Source organism: Chiloscyllium plagiosum, unplaced genomic scaffold, assembly GCF_037043375.1.
Source record: "Chiloscyllium plagiosum isolate Xiang-an unplaced genomic scaffold, Cpla_swu_hap1 HiC_scaffold_30, whole genome shotgun sequence".
NCBI lineage: Eukaryota > Metazoa > Chordata > Chondrichthyes > Orectolobiformes > Hemiscylliidae > Chiloscyllium > Chiloscyllium plagiosum.
Window position 1 is genome coordinate 9030581 of NW_028270168.1, and position 12625 is coordinate 9043205.

Here is a 12625-nt window from a genome sequence, read left to right on the forward strand (position 1 = left end):
CTGGTTTGAATTCCACAACAGCAGGTGGTAGAATTTGAATTCAATAAAAATCTGGAATTAAGAATCAAAGGATAACCATGTGTCAAATGTCAGGAAAACCCATCTGGTCCACTCATCTCCTTTAGGGAAGGAAACTACCTGGTCCAGCCTACATGTGACTGACAGCACGGTGGCTCAGTGGTTAGCACTGCTGCCTCACGTCAGCAGGGATCTGGGTTCGATTCTAGCCTTGGGCCACTGTCTGTGTGGAATTTGCACATTCTCTCCGTGTCATATGGGCTTTGTCCAGGTGCTCTGGTTTCCTCCCACAATTCAAAGATGTTAGGTGCATTGGCCATGCTAAATTACCCATGGTGTTCAGGGATGTAGTAGGTGCATTAGTCAGGGGAAATGTAGGGAAATGGGTCTGGGTGGCATACTCTTCAGAGGGTAGGTGTGGACTTGTTGGGCTGACTGGCCTGTTTCCACACTATAATAATTCTATAAGTGTTGACTCTTAATTGGCCTGTGGATAATGAAGGATGGGAATGAATGCTAGCCTGGCCAGGAATGCCCTCATCCCATGAATGGATGAAAATTTAGCATTAGTTATTACTCCTCCTGTCAATGCCAACTTTAGGACTGAGATGGATAGATTTTTCTTTGGAATGTTGATATGAAGCAGAGACAGATAAGTCGAGTTGAGGAACATATCAGCTATGGTCTACATCAATGGAATAGCATGTTTATTGGGTGTTTAAAGGCCCACTGCTAAGCCATCGAAAGACTTTTGGGTCTTTTCTTCCTTCTGCCTGTTCCGATGATAGCCATTGGAAGATGGGCACACTCATCTCACACAGCACTGATCCCAGAGACATTCCTACATCAATCTCACAAGCATTCCCTGATAGTATTCCCCATCTGAAATGAAGAGTCCTCCACAGGGGCTGGGCTGAGGGAAAAGGGGCTGCAGCTGTGAAATACACTTGGAGCCCAGGCTGGTTACGGGCTGTGTATGTCCAGGGCCTACTTGAATTTCATGATGGACAGAACCTTTTACCCATTCTTAGCAAAATCTGCATACTAATACCACACCCGTATCACCACAGTGTCTACTGTTACTCTAGTGGAAGCAGCAGTGGATATGATGCAGTGTCACAATCCAACTACTAACATTTGATGTCAGCTCGGTCCCAGGATGAGCAGTAAGCGACTGGCAGATGGAAGATCTGGTGACAGGACAAGGTTCTAGCCACTCCTTCCTCTGGACCAACTGAAACCTGGTGGTAAGGATGCTGAGCAGTCATGAGTACAGCTTCTGGGCTTGGTCACCTGAGAGGATAGTATCTGCAGAGCAGTGAAGGGTCACTGGAGAAGCAATGTCAATATGTATGTGTACTTTGTGTGTGTTTGTGTCGATGTGAGTATGCCCATACATGTCTATGTGTGTGTGTGTGCATCTGTGTGTGTGGCCATGTGAGTATGCGCATACATGTCTGTGTGTGTGTATGTGCATGTCCATGTGAGTGCGCATGTCTGTGTGTGTGCGTGTCCATGTGAGTGTGCGTGTGAATGTCTGTGTGTGTGTGTGTGTGTGCGCGCGTGCATGTCTGTGTATGTGTCTGTATCAATGTATGCTTGTGTTTATACATTTTAGAGATGTGTGTGTATGCTTCGTGTGAATACAATCAGAAGAAGCTGTATCTGCTTAATGCCATCTAGTGGTCCGGAGTGGATTGAAAACATTTCCATCAAATGCGACGAACAGATTTGCAATGAGATTTTTTAACAGCTGTAAAAGCACCTCAGTGGAGCCCTGACATCATTAGCATTGATCCTTAGCAGTGTTTAAAAAGAGTAAACGAGAAGAGAATGTAAGTGAAGAATATATGATTGAATGTCTCCAAACTCTGGTTTTAAACTCTTGGAGACTGTGACAGTCAGGAGTGTTTGAAGGAGGGAAAGGGATAAACAATTTCTGTGTCCCTGGGATAGAGTGAAAGCTGGGAAAATTCAGGAGGAGACTCCAGGGATTTTTTGGGAGCTTGATAAAGACAGTGGCGCAATGATCACAGTGGAGTGAATAAAAGGAGATTAAAGGATGTTTCTGACAGAGAGCAGCTCCGAGCTTTTTGACTGGATTTTGTGTCCATTGTGATAGATGCTTGTTTTGACAGGGCTGCATTTACCTTCATGACTACCCTGATCTGAGCTAGTTCAGTATCACTCGGGAGCTGTGCTGTTTACTTGGATGTGTCTCTGACCTGCCAACTTCAGATTCAGTGGTTGCATACAAGACATTGCCTGTGTCAATCTGGCTCAGGTTCCTGGTTTGAGAGGGCTGGAAGGCTACATTATCAATCTTACACTGAAGAGTCATTCCACCAACAATGAATTAATCATCTTACAAAAGGGCACGACTTCCTTCTAACGTGTCACACCTGGAAGCCAGCCTGTCAGTCGGTTCCGTTCTTGTGATTTGTACAATCTTGGCTGGAATGGGAAAGACATTCTGAATGAGTTTGATGGGAGAGCGAGGCCGGGCGCTAGTGATGGTTCTTTTACCTCTATTTGAAAATCTCCTCTCTCTCAGTCAGCAGGAGGGATCCTGTATGAAATGGCTTTCGGCAAGAAACTGGAAGACAGAATTATCATTACAGTGACACTGAGCAGCAATTAACTCCGAGCCGACAAAAATTAATAGTGCAGGCAAGGGGAAAGTATCAGGAGAGGGCAGAAGTGGTTTCCAGGGATGAGGAATTTCAGCGATGAGGATAAATTGTGAAGTTGGGACGGTCCTCCTCAAAGAGATGAAGGCTGAGAGGCGATCTGATTGAGGTTTTCGAAATCCTCAGCGGGCTGATCGGAATAGGGAGGGAGAAGATGATCCCAAATATAAAAAGAAGAGTGAAAGGGTCTGAATTTAATGTGATGAGCAAAAGAAGGAACAGTGAAGTGAGGAAAAGCTTTTCATTCGGGATGTTGTTAGGGTATAGACTGCACCGACTGGGAAGTGGTAGTTTGCCTGAGTTATTTATTGGATGATTATTTGGATAACAATAATGTGCAAGGGAATGGAGGGAAAAAGCAGGAGGTTGGCACGAGGTAATGTTGCTCATTTAACGAACCTGTACAGACACAGTGATCCAAATGGTCTCCCTCTGCATCGTGACACTCTGTAATTTTGGGGCTTCTTACTAAATGCAGGGGCATGGGGGCATTGCTGGCAGGGGGTAACCGGAACTTTGTTCTGTAGTTGGCTGTCTTTGAATGCCTGATACCAACACTGGCTGCCCTGTACTACCCACACAGTAAAGGAAGGAGACCATCTCATGAATCAGTGCCAAACATATGTCGGGTCCTCATGTAGCAGTAGGGTGAAGTGATCAGAGGGTCACTCTCCTACACCCTGTGCAGGGTGCTTTGCCTCTGTTTTTTGTTGGCTTTGTAATACAAAGACAAGAGGCTTCAACCATACAAAGGTATCTTGAGATTTTGGTTAATGTGGACGGCACGGTGGCACAGTGGTTAGCACTGCTGCCTCACAGCGCCAGAGACCCGGGTTCAATTCCTGCCTCAGGCAACTGTGTGGAGTTTGCACATTCTCCCCATGTCTGCGTGGGTTTCCTCCGGGTGCTCCGGTTTCCTCCCACAGTCCAAAGATGTGCAGGTCAGGTGAATTGGCCATGTTAAATTGCCCGTAATGTTAGGTAAGGGGTAAATGTAGGGGCATGGGTATATTGCGCTTCGGCGGGTCAGTGTGGACTTGTTGGGCCGAAGGGCCTGTTTCCACGCTGTAATGTAATCTAATCTAATCTAATCTAATCCACTTTCTCTGCAGAGATGCTGCCAGACCTGCTGAGTTTCTCCAGCAATTTCTGTTTCTGAGATTTTGGTGCCTAGCTGGGACCCAGCCCAACCGGACATGGTCCCTCAGGACGGCTTCATATCTTTGGGCTATCTGCTTCTCTTTTGGTTACCATAAGAAGACTCCAATAAGATGTAGAGATCAGGTTTACATTCAATCAAGCCACACACTCACACTTGAGTTCAGGGTGATCTCACAAAGAGCTTGGTTCAAGGGATGGAAGAAATAGGAGTAGGAGCCAGTGAGTTACAACAGATGGTGTGCACATAGTCCATGTCAGTGAACACGTGGACAGCAACTAAAGATAGGATCAGGATCAGCTGTGATGCCCTCCATAGCGAATCAGTCTAAGGCACTTACAATTCAAACTAATTTATAGCTTTGGAGGAGGTGCAGGACTCTGGATCAGACTGCTGAGAGAACCCTATGAAAAACACTTGATCAATAATTCTCTGTCTGCAAAAGTTTATCCCGTTGAGCATCTGACACACACTAAAACCCATGTAAAACCCGAGCAACTGAGACATCTATTTGCAGACTTGCCTAGTTTGCTCAGACCAGCTGCAGATCCTTTCCCAGTTGAAACACAGTTTGACAGGCAATGGTCAAATCAAGAGAAATTCTGCAACTGTCCTGCATGGATCAGTATTGAGTTTCCCACTAGTTTCTCAGATAAGCATGTGGCCTCTTTTGGTCAGTGACTGGAAAGGTTACCCAAAGCTATGTGCAGCATCACCCACCTGGTCCACTGAGAAGAAGGGGAATAAAATGTGTCCTGTATTGACAGCTACTACTTACATTGCTTGATCTGAGTTAGGATACAGTACTTCATGCTGTGGTGTTCCTAAATACACTATACACCATGTTTCCTGTTGATAAGTGCCGCAAGTTTACGATGTGAAGTAAACCCTCTTTTGTGCTGAATGGGTAACTGAATAAAAGTACCAGGATTGGCCATTCTGGCTGGTGAAATTCAACAGCCCAAAGATACTGCAGACTTGAATAAAAATAAAATACTGTGGTTGCTGGAAAATGTGAAGCAAACAGAGTTTCCTGGAGACAGTTCTGAAGAAGGGTCACTGGACTCAAAGTGTTAACGCTGTGCCTCTCTCAGCAGATGCTACCAGCCTGTTGAGTTCCTCCAGCATTCTCTGGGTTTGTTGTGATACTGAAGACTGGTCTGGTTCACACAATGCATCACCAGGCTCACAATCTAGGGTTGTGTACTCATAATTTCAGACTATAGCTGTATTATCCAAGTGTCATTTTAACTCTGAGGATTTCTCCGCAGGAAAAGTAGTCAGCAAATAGATAATAGACCTGAATCATAATGACTGGAATTGTGTGACACTGAGCTGTCCAGGACACACTCTTTTAAAATTAAGATTTATTCTCATGTGTATTCAAGTGCAGGGATACAGGAGTACAGCAAAAAGTATACAAAGTCACCATTTCCAGCGTCATCTTTGGTTCAAAGGTGCCTAGGTACAAAATCTTAGGTATAAATTAGAAAAGTAAAGAAAGAAAGTTAAGACTTCACCATTCCAGTCCATCTGAAGCAGAGAAAGAGAGAAAATAAATAAAAGCAGACAAGTCCATACTGGGCTTTCCCTCAATGAGAATGTTTGTCATGGAGGAGGTCTTGGCTGTGCAGTGGGCGGTGTTCCTGCTTCTGAGATAGAGGTTCAGGGTTCAAGTCCCAGACAGATGACAAAGGGAGGTGCATTCGCATCATATACAGAAAAGTTGATTGCCGATGTGTAAATCCTACCAACACATGCCAATGGCAGATGGTAAAAATGGGAGCTTCCTGGTCAGCCATATGTGCCAGAAAGAATGTTAGAACATTAATGATCACTATCCACAGTTCCAGGTTACATTGTATACGTGAATGTATGCATCACAGCAATTCAGACTCCCTGAGTGAACAATGGAACACACCATCAGCATCACAGCATTTGTACCAAGAAGTCATTTAATAGCTTGCTTTACTACGGCTGCATATCTGCAAATTGGTGCAAGTTTTGACATAAAACTGATTTACAAATTTAGTTGAAAATGTGTTGCTGGAAAAGCGCAGCAGGTCAGGCAGCATCCAAGGAACAGGAGAATCGACGTTTCGGGCATAAGCCCTTCTTCAGGAATCCTGAAGAAGGGCTTATGCCCGAAACATGGATTCTCCTGCTCCTTGGATGCTGCCTGACCTGCTGTGCTTTTCCAGCAACACATTTTCAGCTCTGATCTCCAGCATCTGCAGTCCTCACTTTCTCCTTACAAATTTAGCTGCAAAGTATAGCATTCATTACACCAATTAACACAGAAATAACCCGCCAACTCAAACTTCAAACAGTTTTTGTGATTTTTGAGTAGATTTGTAGCTCAGGTTGATGATAAGTCTGTAAGTTATCTCACTGAGCTTGGGTTTGTTTTCAGATGTTTCATCACCATACTGGGTAACATCATCAGTGAGAGTCTCTGGTGAGGCACTGGTGGTATGTCTCACCTCTCTATTTATAGGTCTCCGTTTCTTAAGGTGGGTGATGTTATTTCCATTTTTTAAGGGAAGGTAGATAGGATCTAAATCGATATGCTTATTCATGGAGTTCTGGTTAAAATGCCATGCCTCTAAGTTTGTTGGTAGGTTTGTGGGCTACCATGATACCAAGGTGTCTGAGGTAGCCTGGAAGTCATTTCTGATATGTCTTTGATGTAAGGTAATGTGGCTATAGCTTTTGATTGCGTTGTGTCTGCTTGTTCAGGTTTGTTTCTGAGGGATCGACGGGTTGTGTTTATTGAGCACCCTTTTTTTTTAAAAACGTTGTATAGATATTTTCCTTCTGCTTTTTGTGGTTCTTGGGTGCTGCAGTGTGATGTAGCTCATTGAAATAACGTCTTAATGCAGCTCTGTTTATGGGTGCTTGGGCGATTGCTATCCCATTCCTAGACATGACAGTTGAACATACAGATAACAGTCATAGAGATGTACAGCACAGAAACAGATCCTTCGGTCCACTTGCTCATGCCGATCAGATAATCTAAATTAATATGGTCCCATCTGGCCCATATCCCTCGAAACCCTTCCTATTCATATACCCAGCCAGATGTCTTTTAAATGTTGCAATTGTACCAGCCTCCACCACTTCCGCTGGCAGCTCATTCCATACACGCACCACCTTTCGCGGGATAAGTTGCTCCTTCGGTCCCTTTTAAATCTTGCCCGTTTCACCCTAAACCTATGCCCTCTAGTTCTGAACTCCCCGACCCCAGGGAAGAGACTTTGCCTATTCATCCTATACATGCCCCTCATGATTTTGTAAACCTCTATAAGGTCACCCCTCAGCCTCCGATGCTCCAGGGAAAACAGCCCCAGCCTGTTCAGCCTCTCCCTGTAGCTCAAACCCTCCAACATCCTTGTAAATCTTTTCCGAACCCTTTCAAGTTTCACAATATCTTTCCGATAGGAGGGAGACCAGAATTGCATGCAATATTCCAAAAGTGGCCTAACCAATGTCCTGTACAGCCACAACATGACCTCCCAACTCCTGTACTCAATACTTTGACCAATAAAGGAAAGCATACCAGACGCCTTCTTCACTATCCTATCCACCTGGGACTCCACTTTCAAGGAGCTATGAACCTGCAATCCAAGGTCTCTTTGTTCAGCAACACTCCCTAGGACCTTACCATTAAGTGTATAAGTCCTGCTAAGATTTGCCTTTCCAAAATGCAGCACCTCGCATTTATCTGAATTAAACTCCATTTGCCACTCCTCAGCCCATTGGCCCATCTGGTCAAGATCCCATTGTAATCTGAGGTAAACTTCTTCGCTGTCTACTACACCTCCAATTTTGGTGTCATCTGAGAACTTACTAACCTTAACCCTTATGCTCACATCCAAATCATTTATATAAATGATGAAAAGCAGTGGACCCAGCACCGATCCTTGTAGCACACCACTGGTCACAGGCCTCCAGTCTGAAAAGCAATCCTCCACCACCACCCTCTGTCTTCTATCTTTGAGCCAGTTCTGCATCGAAATGGCTAGTTCCCCCAGTATTCCATGTGATCTTACTGTGCTAACCAGTCTCCCATGAGGAAACCTGTTGAACGCCTTACTGAAGTCCATATAGATCATGTCTACCGCTCTGCCCTCATCAATCCTCTTTATTAGTTCTTCAAAAAAACTCAAACATGGATAGGATAAATAGACAAAGTTGTTTCCCTGGGGTGGGGTGTCCAGAATTAGAGGGCATAAGTTTAAGATGAGAGGGGAAAGATTTAATAGGTCCTAAGGGGCAACGTTTTCACATGAATGGTGATGCATGTATGTAATGAGCTGTCAGAGGAAGTGGTGGAGGCTGGTACAATTGCAACATTTAAAAGGCATCTAGATGAGGAAGGGTTTAGAGGGATATGGGCCAAGTGCTGGCAAATGGGACTGGATTAGGTTAGGATATCTGGTTAGTATGGACAAGTTGGACTAAAGGGTCTGCTGTACATCTCTATGACTCTATGACTCTGTTCAATGGGGACTTTTATCTGCTGAAATTTGCTTTTCGATCACCTCAGTGGATGAGTAGGCAACTTGACCAATCAGGTTTTCTGTCTAAGCCTTTGTAGAAGTTTTAGTTAAGGATTGATATGTCATTGTGGATTATCGCATCATCCCAGTAACATGGGACTTGTGTTACTTAAAGAAGCTGGGATTTTACTTCTTTGAGGGGAGATGGTTAAGGGGAGATTTAACAGGGGTGCTGCAAATGATGGGCCCAGTGTACCTGTGCTATCCCATTGAAAGAACACCCCAGCTTGTCCCATTCCTCATCTTGCCTGATATTCCTGCATGTTTTTTATTCTGTTTTGAAATATCCAATTACCTTTTGAAAGTTATTATGAATCTCCATATGCCCACCCTTTAAAACAGTTCATTTCCAATTATTACATAGCACTTTGTTCAAAAACAAAAGTCATTTTCTGTTCCATCGACTTGAGTTTCTTTGAAATCTGGCCGCTTGCCTCTCTGCAATGGAAACAGTTCTTTATTTCTGAAGACCCCTCCCAGTTTTGAGTGTCTCTGTTGAAGGACCCTTTAACTACCTTTCCTTTAAATACAACAATCTGTTCAGGCTTTTTTTGATTTCTTTATGATGGGAACAGTATCTTTTCTCAGGCACAACGCTATCAACCAAAATGAAAGTTGACAGCCCGATCTTGTCTCGGAGAATAACCCATACAATTTTCCCCAGCGTCACACAGGTTTATCGGTCCCTTCCGTGGGAAGTTCGGCAAACCCACAGCGGAGCAGTTGTCACCTTTATGTTAATTCACTCCCTTTCAGACATGGGACAAGGTACCTGCAGGGAGTGCCCGTTATACAGAGCCCCCAGCGCTGAGCTGTGTTGGTGGTGTCCTCAGGTCTTGTGGAGATGACAGCAACTCACTCTCACTTGGTCCAAACTCTACTGCCCTTATTCTAACTTGCATCATGTCCCCATCACCCATCATTCAGCGCTCTACATGGATCACAGGAACGGCAGATGCTCAATTTTCAAATTTCCAACACTTTTTCCAAGTTCCTTTAGCACCTATGCCCCTCCCTATCTCTGTAACCTCGTCCAGCACTTATGCCTCTCCCTATCTCTGTAACTCACACCTCACCCCCTACACCACTCCCTATCTCTGTAACACACCCCTCACCCCCTACACTACTCTCTATCTCTGTAACACACCCATCACCCCCTACATCCCTCCCTGTCTCTGTAACCTCGTCCAGCTCCTAGACCCTCCCTATCTCTGTAACTCACCGCTCACCCCCTTACACTCCTCCCTATCTCCATAACACACCCCTTACCCCCATATCCCTCTCTATCTCTGTAACCTCGTCCAGCTCCTACACTCCTCCCTATCTCTGTAACTATACCCCTCACTCCTACATCCCTCTCTATCTCTGTAACTCACCCCTCACCCTCTATACCACTCCCTATCACTGTAATTCAACACTCACCCCCTACATCCCTCCCTATCTCTGTAACCTCATTCAGCTCCTAGACCCTCCCTATCTCTGTAACTCACCCCTCAACCCCTACACCACTCCCTATCTCTGTAACTCACTCCTCACCCCCTACACCACTCCCTAACTCTGTAACTCACCCCTCACCCCCTACATCCCTCCCTATCTCTATAACCACGTCCAGCTCCTAGACCCTCCCTATCTCTGTAACTCACCGCTCACCCCCTTACACCCCTTCCTATCTCCGTAACACACCCCTTATCCCCATATCCCTCTCTATCTCTGTAACCTCGTCCAGCTCCTACACTTCTCCCCATTTCTGTAACTTACCCCTCACTCCTACATCCCTCCCTATTTCTGTAACTTACCCCTCACCCCTACACCTCTCCCTATCTCTGTAACTCACCCCTCACTTCCTATCTCTGTAACTCACCCCTCACCCTCTACACCCCTCCCTATCTCTGTAACCTCCTCCAGCCCCTACACTCTCTCTATCTCTGTAACCTCGTCCAGCTCCTACATTCTTCCCTATCTCAGTAGCACACCCCTCACCCTTACACCCCTCCCTATCTCTGTAACTTACCCCTCACCCCTACACCCCTCCTATCACTGTAACTCACTCCTCACCTTCTACACCCCTCCCTATTTCTGTAACTTACCCCTCACCCCTACACCCCTCCCTATCTCTGTAACTCACCCCTCACTTCCTGTCTCTGTAACTCACCCCTCACCCTCTACACCCCTCCCTATCTCTGTAACCTCCTCTAGCCCCTACACCCTCCCTATCTCTGTAACCTCGTCCAGCTCCTACACTCCTCCCTATCTCTGTAACTTACCCCTCACCCTCTACACCCCTCCCTATCTCTGTAACCTCCTCCAGCCCTACACTCTCTCTATCTCTGTAACCTCGTCCAGCTCCTACATCCCTCCCTATCTCAGTAGCACACCCCTCACCTTTACACTCCTCCCTATCTCTGTAACTTACCCCTCACCCTCTACACCCCTCCCTATCTCTGTAACCTCCTCCAGCCCTACACTCTCTCTATCTCTGTAACCTCGTCCAGCTCCTACATCCCTCCCTATCTCAGTAGCACACCCTCACCTTTACACCCCTCCCTATCTCTGTAACTCACCCCTCACCCCTACACCCCTCCCTATCTCTGTAACTCACTCCTCACCTTCTACACCCCTCCCTATTTCTGTAACTTACCCCTCACCCCTACACCCCTCCCTATCTCTGTAACACACCCCTCACGTCCTGTCTCTGTAACTCACCCCTCACCCTCTACACCCCTCCCTATCTCTGTAACCTCCTCCAGCCCCTACACCCTCCCTATCTCTGTAACCTCCTCCAGCCCTACACTCTCTCTATCTCTGTAACCTCGTCCAGCTCCTACATCCCTCCCTATCTCAGTAGCACACCCCTCACCTTTACACTCCTCCCTATCTCTGTAACTTACCCCTCACCCTCTACACCCCTCCCTATCTCTGTAACCTCCTCCAGCCCTACACTCTCTCTATCTCTGTAACCTCGTCCAGCTCCTACATCCCTCCCTATCTCAGTAGCACACCCCTCACCTTTACACCCCTCCCTATCTCTGTAACTCACCCCTCACCCCTACACCCCTCCCTATCTCTGTAACTCACTCCTCACCTTCTACACCCCTCCCTATTTCTGTAACTTACCCCTCACCCCTACACCCCTCCCTATCTCTGTAACACACCCCTCACGTCCTGTCTCTGTAACTCACCCCTCACCCTCTACACCCCTCCCTATCTCTGTAACCTCCTCCAGCCCCTACACCCTCCCTATCTCTGTAACCTCGTCCAGCTCCTACACTCCTCCCTATCTCAGTAACTTACCCCTCACTCCTACATCCCTCCCTATCTCTGTAACTTACCCCTCACCTCTACACCTCTCCCTATCTCTGTAACTCACCCCTCACTTCCTATCTCTGTAACTCACCCCTCACCCTCTACATCCCCTCCCTATCTCTGTAACCCCCTCCAGCCCCTACACCCCTCCCTATCTCTGTAACCTCCTCCAGACCCTACACCCCTCCCTATCTCTGTAACTTACCCCTCACCCCCTACACCCCTCCCTATCTCTGTAACCTCCTCCAGACCCTACACCCCTCCCTATCTCTGTAACTTACCCCTCACCCCCTACACCCCTCCCTATCTCTGTAACCTCCTCCAGACCCTACAACTATCCATGATAATCTGCCTGTCTCTGACATAGGCCTCCTGATCGCTGATTCTAATTATTTCACGTCGGGGAGAGAGTGGGACTAGCTGGGTAACTCTTTCAGGAGATGGTACAGATGTGATAGGCCAAATGGCCTCCTCTGTGCTTTCTAATTTGATTAAGTTGCTGCTCTTTGGCCAACTTTTTTTGGCTGTCTGTCAGGGTTTTTTTTTTTGTTTGGTGTCAATTTCTGTCTGACAGAGTTTCTGTCCTGGCAAACACTGACATTAAAGGTCCTGCATGGTTTGATTTGATTTAATTTAGTTCACTATTGCCACATGTAGCCAAACACAGTGAAAAGTTTTGTTTTGCATGCAGTACAGCCAGATCATAACATGCAAGGACGTGGAGATCATAAAGTGATGGAACAGAGCAAGGAATACAAAGTTACAGCTGCAAAGAAGGAGCAGAAAAAGCAAGATCAGGATTAGATTTGAAATGAGAGAGGCCCATTCAGCAGTCTAATAACAGCAGGGAAGAAGCTGTTCTTCAACCTGTTGGCATGTGTGTTTAAGCTTTT

General features: G+C 46.2%; 1 protein-coding gene across 3 annotated transcripts in view; it reads left to right on the top strand.

The window, feature by feature from the left end:
• LOC122563496 (sodium/potassium-transporting ATPase subunit beta-1-interacting protein 1) overlaps positions 1–12625 on the top strand; it is a 591744-nt gene that overhangs the window by 456161 nt on the left and 122958 nt on the right. The window lies entirely within an intron of this gene.